This window comes from Acipenser ruthenus, chromosome 26, assembly GCF_902713425.1.
Source record: "Acipenser ruthenus chromosome 26, fAciRut3.2 maternal haplotype, whole genome shotgun sequence".
NCBI lineage: Eukaryota > Metazoa > Chordata > Actinopteri > Acipenseriformes > Acipenseridae > Acipenser > Acipenser ruthenus.
The window spans coordinates 24,886,487-24,901,827 of NC_081214.1; the positions used below are offsets into that span (position 1 = coordinate 24,886,487).

The window sequence follows — 15,341 nt, forward strand, 5'->3', positions numbered from 1 at the left end:
AGCATGCCTCAGCTCTTTACCTTTCTCACCCTTGTCTGGTGAGCAGCCTCTTCTTTTATACAGAGGCAGACAGGCATTTCTCAATTGAGGATTGACAATTGCCTTCACCTGGCTGTCTCCATGGAAACCAGTTTGGATCAGTGACTGACCAACCCTGCAAGGAATTGACCCTATAATTGCCAAATCAATACCACAAAGTAATACAAACAAATGTGTATTTATATGAACTACATGCACTGGTCCATAAAACTGAGGGATCCTTCCCATGTGCAAGGTACCTCCTCCCTGCTGTGGAAGGTGTCCCAATAAGGAATACAAACATACTGAAATTAACAAAAAGATTTAGAATTTTATATTGGGATCAGAGTTGGTGCTCCCTAGTCACATCAAATCCCCAATGTACATTCCTCCCAATACTATTAAAAAAAAAAAAAAAAAAACAGCATTTGTATTTGCCTCTCTGTTTCATTTGCCTATGTATGTGTATATACAGTGTATATATATATAGGCATATATAACTTAACACAAAGTATTTGGGTTCAACATGTATTTTTTGCTATTTGTTTTATCTTTTTGACTTTTTTTATGTATTCATAATTCTACTGCATCTCCAGTGTGGCATTTAAACACCAAAGGTTACATCTGCAATTCTAAATCTCGAAGAATCTAATGCATTCATGAATACGAATCACATCAAAATTAACCTGTCAAAACCTGTTATGTCTTTAATAGGAATGGGAAGTTCACTGGATGCTCGCAGCACAGTGATTATTGTGTGCCTGTGACGACAATAAGCACATTTTTTTTGTGTGTTGTATAAATTACATGTGTTCTTATTATCATCATATAATTCTATGGGGTTTTCCTTACAGCTTCTTCTCATCTTCTGCATGTTGCCTCAGACATGTAGCCACTGTTTATGAAGGTATATTGCATAATTGAGTGTGTATATATATAATATAAATATATATATATATGTGTTTTAGTTTAATCACTGTATAATTAAACGATGCATATATTAACAATTGATTCTAAAACCATGTTCAATTTATTGGTGAAAATTGTCATCGTTTAGTTTAAATGTCTATGGCTATTCAATTAATGATTAATTATTGGATTGATTGGTGCCCATTAAAAAAGCTGTTTTTAATTGACAAACGTTTAAATCCTCAGGCTGTCACACAGACTTTATAACATGAGGTACAGCACTGAATTTCAGGGAGAGATATCGGTCAACTTTATGAAACGTTTAGAATACGACAATTAGTAAGAAGACAGATAATTCACAGGGGGAAAGGCTGCCGTCTCTCAGGATTTGACACAGTGAAAGCACTGACACATCTTCAAAGCTGTAACATATCCCAGCATCCAGTGGATGGAGAGAGAGAGAGAGAGAGAGAGAGAGAGAGAGAGAGAGAGAGAGAGAGAGAGAGAGAGAGAGAGAGAGAGAGAGAGTAAAAGTAAAAGTTTTCAAATTGCCATGACTGGGAACTGTTTAGCCACTGGAGAGTTTAACCTCCAAATAAATGTTTTTTGGACATAAACTGTGTGTAGGAATAGCGGCTGGAATATTCAATTTTGTTCAGTCAATAAACTATTGATGATGAAATCACCCTGAATAGATATGTAAATCAAATCTCCCCCCAAATGCTTTTTCACCAGTAAAACCCTTATAAAAGTTTACCGTGGTATTTTGGTATGTTATTTCCATAGTTTTGCCTTTTTGTTTTACCATAGTCTATCCTGGTTTGCCATGTTATACACTATATGACACTTTTACTATGATAAACTTATATCCAAAGCGTTATACCATCTGATTACATTACACTTGTCTTTAAATGGCTATTGACCTATAAAACAACATTACCATAGCTTTAACAACAATGTACCGGCACTATGCCCTTTTATTTGAAATACTTGAACAGAAATAAAACCATCAGGAATCTTGTAGCAAAATGCAAATGTGTTAATAGAAGGTGAAAGCATGATGGGATAGCTCAATTTTCACCCTGCAGCCTCGCTGGTATATCAAAACATGAAATGCATAGAAATGCCGCTCTTGAAAGCCAGCTAATTGCTAATCAGTAATCTGCCTGTGTCTCTGAGTTTGTGCAGCAGGCAGCAACTACTTTTAAAGCAGTGCACTCTCTCTGCTTAGCTTTCATGAAACACACGTACAAAAAAATAAATAAGGCTTAACCTTTCATGTATGTTAAATTATACTCCCAACCCACATTTAACTGTTCATATTGATACAGGTTCAATTTACACTACGTCAAAGCACTAAAAAAAAGCCCACTCACCCACTGTGAAACCCACTCTATTCAATATTGATCAAATCATTGACATTGAAAGAATAATGAAAAAAAGACCCTACTAGGCCACCGTATTTTGTTACCATGGCGCTATTAATAATAAAAAAGCGAACATTTTTTAACTTGGGCATGATATGTAGAGTAACCCAGGAGGGTGCTAATAATGTTGTAATTAATCCTGTACATTACACTGAGGCCTGTGATTAAGTATTCATCTAGTACTCCTGAAAACCTAAAAAGGACATTTTTAATTGAGTATGAAACCGAACAGGGAGGAATGGAGTAATTAAAAGGCTACTTTATGTAAAGTTATATAAAAAGCACCTCATATTACCAATCTGATCCCTTGGGTTTCTGATTAATGTGTAGTGGCTATTCAACTGAACTCTTGAAATATATTTCAAAACCATTCAGAAATAATTGAGATTATCCCCTATATTGAAACTTCTTACTGGGGATGGACGTATCAAAACAACTTAAAGTGATTTCTCCTTACTTTTTGTCGCTATTGGTTTTTTATGCACGTGTATTGTAATTGATCATTACATTTCAGTGTTTTTCTTTTCTCACACACAAACCTCGCTGCGAATGCATATATTTTTTAATTGTTTTGTCAGGTTTCTTTAAAATGTTTTCTGAGAATTTTATTTTTGCAGTTTTCCCATTGTTATACCATGCATTTACCATAGTTTACAGTGGTTGTAGATGTTTTTTTTTATATGTTTTACTATACGTCTCTGTGCTTTACAATGCTTACCTATGCTTTCCCAATGCTTTATTACACTTTGCTGTGCTTTTACTGTGGGAAACGTTTAGAAAGGCAGTAGCACTTCCGTGTTGTGTATTTTATTTGTATGAAACTATCAACTCCCTTGCTTCAGTGTAAAGTGGTCCGAACATTTCTTCCACCCAAGCAAGGAGCATTCCATTGCCTTTCTAAAAATGCAGTGGGTGAGAGGAGACCCACTAAACTCAGTTAAGAAACAAAAGCATATTCTACAACAGAGATCTTCTCAGAGCTCATTCCGTAGCTTTATCTTTATACACAGATTGCAAAATTGGTGCTCATGCATCTTTGTTTGTGTGTGTGTGGTGTTTGTTTTTTACTTTTAATATGTGCCCAAAATTAAGCAGGAATAGGGACAGTGGGTACTTCACAATCAATAACTGTCTTGATCCCTCATACTCTACATAAAGCATGCTGACAGCAGCAACCCTGATTCTTATATTTGTTCTGCTTGGAGCTCAGACCACTATATTATCATATAAAGCAAACTATAATAAATGTGTTTATGTTCTAATAAATGGGCTTGTTTATGCATTAGCAATTTCCAGAGAGCGTTGAACAGACGGTTGCTTTTATGCTTCCATGTGTAATTTAAACAAGAAGTGGGAATCCCAAAATCATAGCGGGGGTTACATGTACAGATAAACAGTCACTATATCATATATAAATGTGTTATAAAGGATGTGATGAATCATTGTTTGACATATGCAGCATATCCCCTTCGGGCCCTGGGTCCACAGATATGAACATAAAATAATGCGTTAAATAAATGACTCCAGAGTATTAAATAGTTTATTTGATGATGATCTTTTTGTTTTAATTTATAAAAATGATTGGCACTGCAGGAGAAAAACAATAATAATGCTAATAACAGCAAAAGGTTGTTCTAATAACATGGAAATAAGGCATGGGTAATGTTTCATAAAGCTTTAACAACAAGCACTGGGTCATTGAAATGTTACTGTGTTTACTGTTATTCTTTGTGCATGATCGTCACTATTTCAATGGATTTTTCCAGTTTTCTAACGGAGCGTATACATAATAGAGTCCTACCTCAATACAGTCGAGTCGTTGCACCCCAAAAATAAGGGTTCTTAATAAAAAAAGGGTTCCAGGTAGAGGAAGAAACTGGACGATAAAGAGGAAGATTCTGTTCTGCAGACAAAGCCATAGTTCACGTTCTATTACCTCGCTGCTGGCAGTTTGTAAGTAATTATTATTATTATAGTACTATGCCAACGCTGTGTTACACCCTCTTAATTTAATGATGAACAATTTTCACTGGATGATGACTCATTTCAGTGGCAATCTGCACCTACATATAGTTTTTATATGTCGCTTAATTACAATCGTTTTTAACAAGCTCTGACTGTGGAGTTCTTTATTTTTCCATGAACTGAATTATTATTAATAATAATAATAATAATAATAATAATAATAATAATAATAATAATAATAATAATAATAATAATAATAATACCACATATATGATGACATGTTTTTGAATATTCATTTATAGAACTTTATCCTGAGTTGTGATGAATCACTTGACTTTTCAACAGTGTTTCTTACAACACCCACGTAAGCTTTATTTGGAGTGAGTTTACAATGACATCAGTCCTGTTGCTAGGTTCCCTGCCTTCCCCTACAAAGTACAGCTTAATCAGACTAGTTAACAAAACTTTATGCCAGGTACTACACAGTCATTTATTATAGGGAAAAGTAAATCAGTTGTTCTCATCATTAGAACAGAACTCTGTGTCTAATTGAGGTTTCTGCCAGGAAGAAGTAACTCAGGCCATCCCAATTTGATCACGGCCCGCTTCCAATTCCTCTTCTCCTGATCAGGAAGAAGGCCTGACAGACTTGTCTGGTGACTGATTATTCTTATCTTAGCCGAGAACAAGCACCATTACACAAAATCAAAGCTGCAATCAAAACTTACAGGGGAGTTCACTATGGATAACTGATGTCATTTTCACTGACTCACTGGCTCTCGTCTCTCACACTCAATGCCTATCTGGTGTGCTGCCAGTGTGTGTACACTACCAAGCTAGAGAGAAGCACATTACCCCCTAACAAAACCCCCAAACAGGCCTTGAAAGTATTAAAGGTTATAGGTGAAGAAGAAGAAAAGAGCTTTGTACACGAGACAATGAAATACATTGTTAGTTCCACTAGATAGACTTTTATTGTGCTTGTAGCATTTATTTGCAGTTGTTTCAATTGCCCATTTTCTTTCACTGAAGAAATAATAATAATAATTTCAAAGCACGCGTTCCCCAGCTGAAAACTCTCCTATTTTCTTCCAATTTCACTGTAAGTCCCTCCCCACCTTGTTAATTTTAGTTTTCCATTCTTCAAGCACCCTTCTCGTCTCTTTTTTCTTTCTCTCTCTGTCTCTCTCACTTAACAACCCCAAAGGTCACGAAAATGACGCAATAACTGCATTCCCTTCTCCCAAGACGTAAAGGAAAAGCTGCTATGAAAACAACAATATTGACCTTGTTTTAATTTCCAAACTTCTCACTTCACTTCCTAGTCCTAGTGGGAGTGATTCATTCTAACGCAGTTCCCATTATCTTGATCAATACTAGACAGATATATTGGCCACATATACAGTATTCTCAGAGCACTTTCTCCAGTTTATAGTCAAACTAGGAATGGAACTTCAGAGGGATCAAAATAGAATACATCCATTTTATGGAATGTTGGGAGGTGTAAGACGTTAACCCTTTAACAACTGCTACTCTGCAGAGAAATGACATTATGGTACTGTTGGAGAAAGGTTAACCGAATATTGTAAAGCACACTGTGCTGAGCACAGCTACAAGATATGCTGTTATCAACAGAGAGATGTTTTTGACACCAGGACAAGGAATTGATAAATTGGGTACATTTGACCTTGTGTATGTTCTGTGTCTGGAACAACATTATAACTCATGCCAAGAAATTGATAGTGTTTAGATATGGTGGAAAATAAGAGTGTAAGCAGAGTTCACAAAGTTCAGCTTCACACACACACAGTTAGGCAAGATATGTAAGACAGGCACTTGCGAGTACAAGTGAGAAAAAGCTACCTGAATCCTCTCCTGAAGACAGATCATCTACGGACCTGAGCTATCTCCCAGATCATTATCTGATTTGGGTTTAACAGCAGTATATGGAAAACAAATATGCAACTTAACAGCAATTGTACAATGTGAAGACCAGACCAGTGGTATTGTGAATGTAATATATGCCACATATCTTGCCATATAAATGAACAACAACAAAAAAAGCAGCAAGGTGCTAGTTTTCAGAATATCACCATCGCTTTATTCACAAGCTGCCTTTTTCAAGTCATAGTAATACGATGAGAGATGCATTCAGTGCTTTTTATCTTTGCATTCTTATTCATGTGGCCGTTTGGTCGTTTTCTGTGTTATTGTGTTTTCTCTGGAAATGTTGCTAAGTTACGGAGATGCATACCCAGGAACAGGCCAGGAACACAATCCTGCACCAGATCTGCCTTTAATTCCCTTTGTTTATAGCAAAAATGCACTTGAACACATTTCCAGAAAGAGATGAATTTACATAAAGACTCAACTATATTAGGATATTGTTTTTAATAGAAAGACATGGATTTGATTTGAGATACCAGTTCTGACAGATTCATCTTTACTTACTGCCACTGGTGAGAAGAGAAGGTGGAAGGCTTGACTGTAATGAAACAAATTAGCACAAACTAAAGCAGATGCCACAGATGGAATTGTTGATGCTTCTGTGAGTTCTTTTCACTGATTGCTTTAATTTATCTGACATTTTGTTTGTGGATAACCAAGGTGTATGTATAAATAGGGATGTATTTAACCCTTGACTTACTTCCATGAATCGAATTGGCTTGATTACAATATTCAGCTCTACAGAAATATCTAGCTACAGAATACTGAAGTGCGCTACTATAGTCATTACGAGGCAAGATTGAGATATCGGACAACATCTGGGTTTTAATCACCTGCTGGCATCTTTGTGAATCTTACAGTAAATCAACTGGAGGATTAAAAGATGACATAATAAAACAAGGCTATAAAAGAGAGGTCACCCTTGACTGCCCGCTAGTCTGTATTTAGTAGTTCCTGATTAACAAGCCACAGTCTGTAAATGTCTTCCACTGGAATCCCATCAGCCTCTGGTAGTTCCATATATTGATGGATCGGTAGAACGTTTCACAAATCGGATCTACTGCTGGTCATGTATCAGACTGCAGGCTGCTGTGGCTGCCATGCCTGACTGTCTAACCCTACTGGCAAGACGATGGATAATAGATGTTTTATTAAAGCAGCCACAGTGATATGCATCACTGTCTCTTCTGTTTGAGCAGCATGGCTGTAATGAAAAGGGAAAGAGGTGTGAAGTATGAACGCCAGATTGACTGTGGCACTTAAATTCCAGTTCCCACCATGCAGAAACCAGTGAATAGCAAACTGATAAAGTAAAAGAAGAGGGGAAATGACCATAGATACGTACGCTATCATTCTGTATAAGGATTCAAATCCAAATAAACTATTAAAATACCACCTGTCAGATTGAAATTTAAAAGAATATCCCTTTCTCCATAGTTAGTTAAGAAATACTTGGTTCGATATCTGGGATTTAATAATCCAGCTCAGGAATCGTGCCCAGATGTTTTACATATCAAGGTCATTTGGTTTACTGCTATATATGAAAAATAGCTCAAATTACCCTTTTGGACTAACTGCCCTTATCAGCAGATTCCATAGGTTTTTACAGTAGTGCAGCCCTCTTCCATTGTTTCCATTCGGATGGCTTTAATCATTTTCTTTAGTGGGCTATGGTATTGATTAAGGTATGCATGTAATACCTTCAATAATACAGGAAAGTTGCATTCTCAATGAATACCCAACAGACCCGTATTCTAAATGGTGACTTCCTCTCTTGCACATTCTACACGGGAAATAAGCATGCTTCGATTACACCACCATTGTGCCCAATCTGCTGTCATATAGAATTCCCACCAGAACCAGATGGTAGCATTTAGTGATCCATTACAGGAGTCTATTCAACAAGCTGAAAAAACGATAATATCCATGCACTTAGGAGGAAATAAATAAAACATGACAGTGTTTTAAAGGGTAATGGAGTCATGAAAAGAGCGTGGTTTAATACAGACAGCAAGTTAAAAATAGAAACGGTCTTACATGTGAAAACAGCCTGCAGGATTAGACCATATTCCATATAGAACTTGAAAACCTCAACTGCATTTTCTCATTAATGTTGAAGTGCTGTAGTTATATCCAAACAACATATACGTGTTTTTCTTTTATCTTTTTTTTTTAAAGGCCCTAAAATACTGGTGCAATTGTTTATCTATTTGTTTATTTTGGTGGGGATCCCTATATCTGGCTGAATACTGCATGCAATGTGCACATGTTCTATGCTCTACTCTTTACCAAGACTTTTAAAATTGAAAGTTAGACGGGTATGCAAGTCACATGCAAGAGTGTGTTGTTTCTATTTGGCGGTGAGGGACTTCTGCTTCCAGTAGAATAGAGCAAGAAGCTCCTGCAATTTATTAAAAAAAGGAACCTTTAATAAATATCTAATTTATTTTTCCTTTGCATAAAAAAATGTACTTAATATTTTTACATAATTATTTTGGTTTCCTACCTGAATATGTCAAAGCAGAAAGAAGGGGTGGTAGATAGAGTCGGAAGGGAGCCAAACGACTGATAAAGACTCTGTGGTGCCGGCTGGTCTAGATTTAAGTCACGCTGCGTTGGCAAAGCTGACTGCTGGTGTTAATTCGACAGGAGATTTGGTCTGCCTAAAACATACACTTGCATCCTTGCTGATCTTTGTTTCCACATCCACAAAGAAAATGCATGTTGGAAAAAAGCATGTAGTGGTTGTCACAACCCAAAGACCTCTTAAAATGTTTGCTTGCTAATGTATTAGCGTTTTATGCCTTTCAGCTCTGGATGGAGGCTTGGGTTACAATCCAGCTCAGGTCACAAGGGAAATTAGTCTGGTCATCTCAAGATAGCCCCTAGAGAACTTCAGTCATACATCCAAAAACCAACACACACATGTACATACAGCCTGGCATGAGAAAGGGACAGGAGTGAAAGAAAGAGAGTGTTGAGGTCCAGATTGAAGTCCACTCGCAGAGCTGGTAAGGAGAGTACCATCATATCCCAGCAAAAGCACTTTATACAAAGTCCTCTTGCTTCTGTAGGGACAGTATGATGTTAATGCTCCCTTTCAACATGTGCAGAAGATTAAAAGTTTAAGGTATTCACCCAATCCCTCTGTCAATTGATCCATAAACCAATTAATCAGTGCCTTTCTTAATTATAGGAATGCCTTTGTCGATGCAGGTTATTCTAAGCATCCTTCGGCACCAAAACCGATGCTTATTAAGACTCAAGGTGAACATTCTGTATGCTTCATAAGCATAGCGGATTTTACTTCCATGAATAACAAATGAGAAAACCAGTGGTGGTGTAACCCAATTAACAAATTCATCTTTTTTTTTCTGCTTAAAAATAAATGCACTTTCAAAACAGGTATTCAAATCAACATAACAGAAGTTTAAAACGTTTGTGGTTTTTAATGCATTTTGTTTTATTTCTGTTGTTGTTGTGATAAACAGAAGAAGGCAGGAGAGTGCTTAGTTATGCAAATGTGGTCAATCTGTGCAGTTATGCAGAAGCAAAGAATTCCCTTCAGCATGCTGCAGTCGGTGACTGCAGATTCAGAATCCACGCAAGAGAGTATTTTTAGATTTCCTCTGCTTCTAAAGATGAGAGGAGCCAGCTGCTTGCATCAGCAGCACTGTACAGAATATAGCCTCAGTTATTATAAACTGGTGGGGAATTTGTTTCATAGAAAGTAGGGGTACCATGTACCCCACTATGCAGGCATACTGTAGATCATTTTCAATTAAAGTGTCAATTTAGGAGACCCCTCACAATGATCTCAAGTAACAGATAGCCTTCCCAATTAACACATTTCTCATGATACAGTAATACAGACTAACTGCAAACTGCTTCTTAGGTCATTTCTATTCATGACGCGAGTAAATCGCTGTGTTATCTGTTGTGATGCACACCACAGTAAGAGGGATAAGTTGTATTATGCAACTATTTCCTAATATAGGCACGGCATTAGGGAGCATACGTACATTAGACAAAAAGCTAGAGTTTAAATCTATTGGTGCCGTATTGCACTGGGAAAAATAATTGAGGCTACAGTTTAACTACACCTCTTAACTAAACCATTGACGCAGTGGTTACAATGCAGTAGTGTCAACTGGTTTAGTGCAATGCTTCAGTTCTGCTATGCCCTACCATGACCTGTCAATCAAGAGCAAACAGTGTAAGTATGATGTCATCCTCAATGTTATTAATGTGTTTTAAGCATTCCGGGATATATTAAAAAATAAGTGAAATTCCATTGAGCTATGAAAGAATTTTCAACCTGAATGGTCAAATGTGGACTGCAGTTTAGCAATGACATCAGGTTACATGATGATTAGATGCTACACTGCAAGACGGGATTAGTACGCTGTACACTGTTCGAATGACAAACATGAGCTAATGGGATAGTGTTATAAACTCGTTGCGCTTTTAAAAGTTTCAAACACAGTAATTCCTGCAACAACAACACCCAGGCCCTTACACTGTACTCTCCAAGGGCAGAGATAGGCAAGTTTAGGAGGAGACTAGCACATCTATATATATATAGATGTGCTAGTATATATATATATATATATATATATATATATATATATATATGGTTATGATATCCCTATTCAAATATCCCCCTCCAGTATGGAGGAAAACTCAACAAAAACATTAACTATTGTGACCCTTATATAACATTTAAATGATTTTCAGAGCCTCAGCTGTAACAATATCACATTCATTTCACTAGTCACGTGTAAATGATGATATTTCACTATTCCTGAAGTTTATTTGAGATAATGTCAATTTGAAGACGTTACAGTATTTCAAATGCATTGTTGAATTCCACAGTCTTGCGTGCACCAGCAAGGCTTTAATCAGAGTTGAAGATCATTTCAAAAACATTTACTGCCTAAATGCAAGAAATTTGAAGGGCATTATGGGGAGAATGTAAAATACACATGGAGTTATCAAAATGACGTGCTGACTTCTTAAAGAAATCTTTGTATGTGGAGAAAAAACTCCAAACAAATTTAATTGACAGGGAAAAATGAGTCATACTAGCTTAGAAAAAACACTAATCGAACAGATATTTATTTAGCTGCCATCATTGAAAGCCACAGATCTGCATTGTTACAGATTAGAAACGCAAGAATAAGCAGCCAATAGCATGACTTCACCCAATCTACCCACTGTGGGTCAAACAGAAAACCTTGACCAGGTGTTTCTAAATGAAATGATCTGTATTATTACTACTGTGTCACTGTTTTATAATGCACCAAATCCAATGTTGTTAATCATTTTGAGCAGTTACCAGTAACTGCACTTCAATTAATTTGGGAGATAATCAGATCGCTGCTAGCTGGCGATTTCACTGTCATTCCCCAACAGGCTTGAAGACCTTGGCCCTATCTGTCCTGTAGCATCACAATTCCTGTCAGTGCACACAGGCATGCTGGGAGCTCTTAGCACCACCAATGATCAGCACACTGCCTCTAGGGATTTGTCAAGGAGGTCTGGTTAGCATGCCTTCAGGGGGGCAGGTCTCCATTGTGGGCAGAGCATGGAAGCAATTTCCATGTCGGGGTATTCAGGATCCATTTCAATGATCTACTCAATGGCAGACCTTATAATAAACTTGCAAGCCTGCACCAATATGACCTGTTTCCACTCTATTTGAACTGCATGTAGTGGCGAAGGATCCCAATAAATCATCAAAGCTGTAGGGGGCACCAGCAGGGTTTATATAGAGTTAAAGGGCAGTGGTATTTACATAATGGAAATAATAGACCTCACTGCTTCTTTCGGTAATATGGGAGCTCAAGCAGGTGATGATGTCCTCCAAGCCCCCCGATGAAATGCTGAACTTTCATCAACTCTCTGTTGCTCTATAGTAGCTGTGTACCAATGTGAATGTCTGAATAGCCTTATGACACAGCATGCACGTTATTCCCCGGTAAACACCTGGTCTTAATCATCTCATGTTCTGCTGATTAATGTGATTATTCTTGCAGGTGAAATTAACATTGTAAGTGTCTGGTGTCAGGAGCCTCCTTGTGCTCTGTCAAGAGATAATGTGAAGAAAAACCAAGCCCTTGTGTAGATTGCATCCGATAGCTGCTAGCTGTTTAATCATTAGAGCTCTCTGTGCTGCAACACTTCTACCTGTTTATGGAGATTTTCTTATAAAACAGACACTCGCTGATAATCATCACTGTCATATATTATCAGGACCAACGTAGCTTTCATTAAATCTACCAGCTGCTATAAAAGTGGTTCTTTTAAGCCAATAACCTGTGCTCTTTGTTGATGCATTTTGGCATAACAATCAATACATCTTGAGAATTCTACTCAGCACTGCAGGTTCCGAGAAATATCAAAGTGCCGTAAGAACACTGGAATGGAGCTTTGTGTGAGGTCACAGCGGAACACATTCAGGCAAGGAAATCGAGAGGCACAAAATCTAAGCTATTTTTAATAGGGATATTTTACACCATCAACATTTTCCTAGCACTTCATTTCTGTTTAAAACCCTATGGTGTGTGTACTGTCTGATTCTCCTTACTGTGTCACGTTTGAATCGGCCGAGTGGAGTCTTTTCATAAGCAAATTTAGCTGGAATAATTATCAACCTTCAAAGTCAAAACAACAATAGAGAAGTATACATAACTCACATTAAAGGAAATTAAACAAGTACTACATTCAAGATTAGGAACATATATATATAAAGTATTCATTGAATAATAATACTAATATAACTACTACTAATAATAATAATACTAACAATAATGAATGGTTAAACAGTTTGCACTAGAATGCAGTAATTGCCAGTGCACTTGGATGCCTCTTTTCCATCTCTGGAAGGTTGAGGGCTCTGTAAAGGGGGCGTATGATGTGGGTCACATATCTGCATATCAAAGAGTTTGAGATGAATGTACAGGAGAAAGCAGGAAGATCCCTGTTGAGTGTTTAGAACCAGCGTATTCAAAGATCTAGAACGCCACAGCACTGCAGCGCTTCACTGCGCATTCTTAATTCCAATGGAATTCTGCTGTAAAACTTGATTTTAGACATAGCCAGTGTGGGATTATAACAGGGGAATATTTGAAAAGTTGCTTCCTGAAGCTCGGTGAATGATTACATTATATTATACAAGGAACCAAGGCATCTTTAGGTAAAGACAGCTCTTATATTAACAAGGGATTCTAGCTGAAGAAAATTACTGCAGCTACAGTATATATAAATAGCAGGGGGTGAGGGCAAGAGCAGAGCCATTTTTGTTTTAATTATGAAGAGTGTGATTATAGGCATGCATACAGTATAACACAGTTATGCTCCACTGGTTAAAGGTGGGCAGATCAGAATGAAGAATATCACAAATTCAATTGAAAACAATAAGGGGGGTCTGTACTCTGCAAAATGATTAAACAATGGAGATAAATACTTAGAGAAATTTCATCTTTTTCGATGCAGTGTTAGGTGTTATAATAACGCAATCATTTTTTGAACGCAGTGTCCCAGAATCCTGTTCAGTTTTACTGTACACAAAAACCGAACCCATACATGTCACTGTGAACCAAATAAGCGTGCTCCTAATGGTGCTTACAGCAGTTGGAGGTTATAAATGACGCCTTCCAGCACTGGTATAACTCAAGAAAATAAGTACAGTACATTATATTTAAAAAAAAGCACACCGAGGAAAAAATACCAAGGAAGCCAGTGAAATGTTCTTGTACTTTTAGGTCACAATGCAGCTGCCCAAATACCTTGTTCTGGCATATAATGTGAAAAGCAAGGAGATAATGAGGAGAAATGAAGAGGTACAAGACTGTAAGAAACTCCAGCCCAGAGCAACACGGTTTGTTGCACCATTATCTTTGCTGACTCTGTATAAGTCGTGCTTTTCGAACTCCATTCATGTGCAGAGGCAGCCGTTAATGCCATTCCATCCACACGCACAGCGTAGACTTTTCACCCTCATTTCTCTTTTGCAGTTTAAGCTTTTTTTTCTGCTGACGTGTCTTTTATTAAGTTGGTTTGTTTAATGAGATTAATGCTGAAACAAGTGCAATCTGTCCTTAAGACAAGCCACTGATGCTCGTCTTTCCACAGAAAGCCAAGCATGAAGCTTTCCTCCTTTTTACACTGCACACCGTGCTTGGACCATTTGCTGTGATTTACACGCTGACAAAGGAACAGCTGGCATTAAAATCAGTTTGATTATCAAGCTTCAGTGTTAAATTAGACACCTCCTCCTCCTCATTCTGTGTGGACTGAATATACATTAGATCTACTTCAAAAAAACTTTATATTAAGTGCCTCTAACAGCACTGTAATTACAAAGCAATAACACGGTAATTACACATACAGGCGTGTAGTAACAATGTGAAGGCGTATTTAATTACAAAAATAAATCTACTACATAACTACCTAAAATATTTCCCAGTGGTCCTGATACGGTAGCATGCTGGAAGGGATTATCAGGCCGTGTACTGGTTATTGGCTGTGGAGACATTCTACCAATAGCTTATACCATTGGGTTTGGTTTTGTAAGGAAGCTGTTACATGTGTAATTAACATGTAAATAATGTTGCTTATAAGCAAGTTTAAAAGTAAACAGCAAAAAAAGCCTGCATTCTCAGCAGCAACCCCACAGAACCCGCATTTATGTCAAGGTCATGTAACTATTCTCTTCCCAAACTTTTTATCATGCCACTTTAAATTAAGTGCTGGCAAATATTTCACTTCTGTTCCCTCTTTATTCTAAATTTTAATGGGATTGAACCGTGACCCAGCTTTCAGTATTAAATACAGAAAATCTGGGCTTGGGTGAGATAAATTAAGTTTAGGTGACTTTGCATTAAATCCAAGTTTTATCCAACCTTATGATGTGTTTCCTTGCGTGCAACTTAAAGCTGCAGTGTCCCTCAGTTTGACACTACAGCATAATTCCTTAGAGTCAAATACCTCATTGACATTACATTTTGTTTATATTCCCCAAAGATAGTATGAGCAGTTGGGACACAAGCTTTCTCCCCTTTGAAGTCATCT

At 37.3% G+C, this 15,341-nt stretch overlaps 1 protein-coding gene across 2 annotated transcripts in view; it reads right to left on the reverse strand.

Moving 5' to 3' along the window:
• Positions 1-15,341, reverse strand: part of LOC117430635 (rho guanine nucleotide exchange factor 9) — a 76,201-nt gene that overhangs the window by 48,060 nt on the left and 12,800 nt on the right. The gene's annotated exons all lie outside the window — the stretch shown is intronic.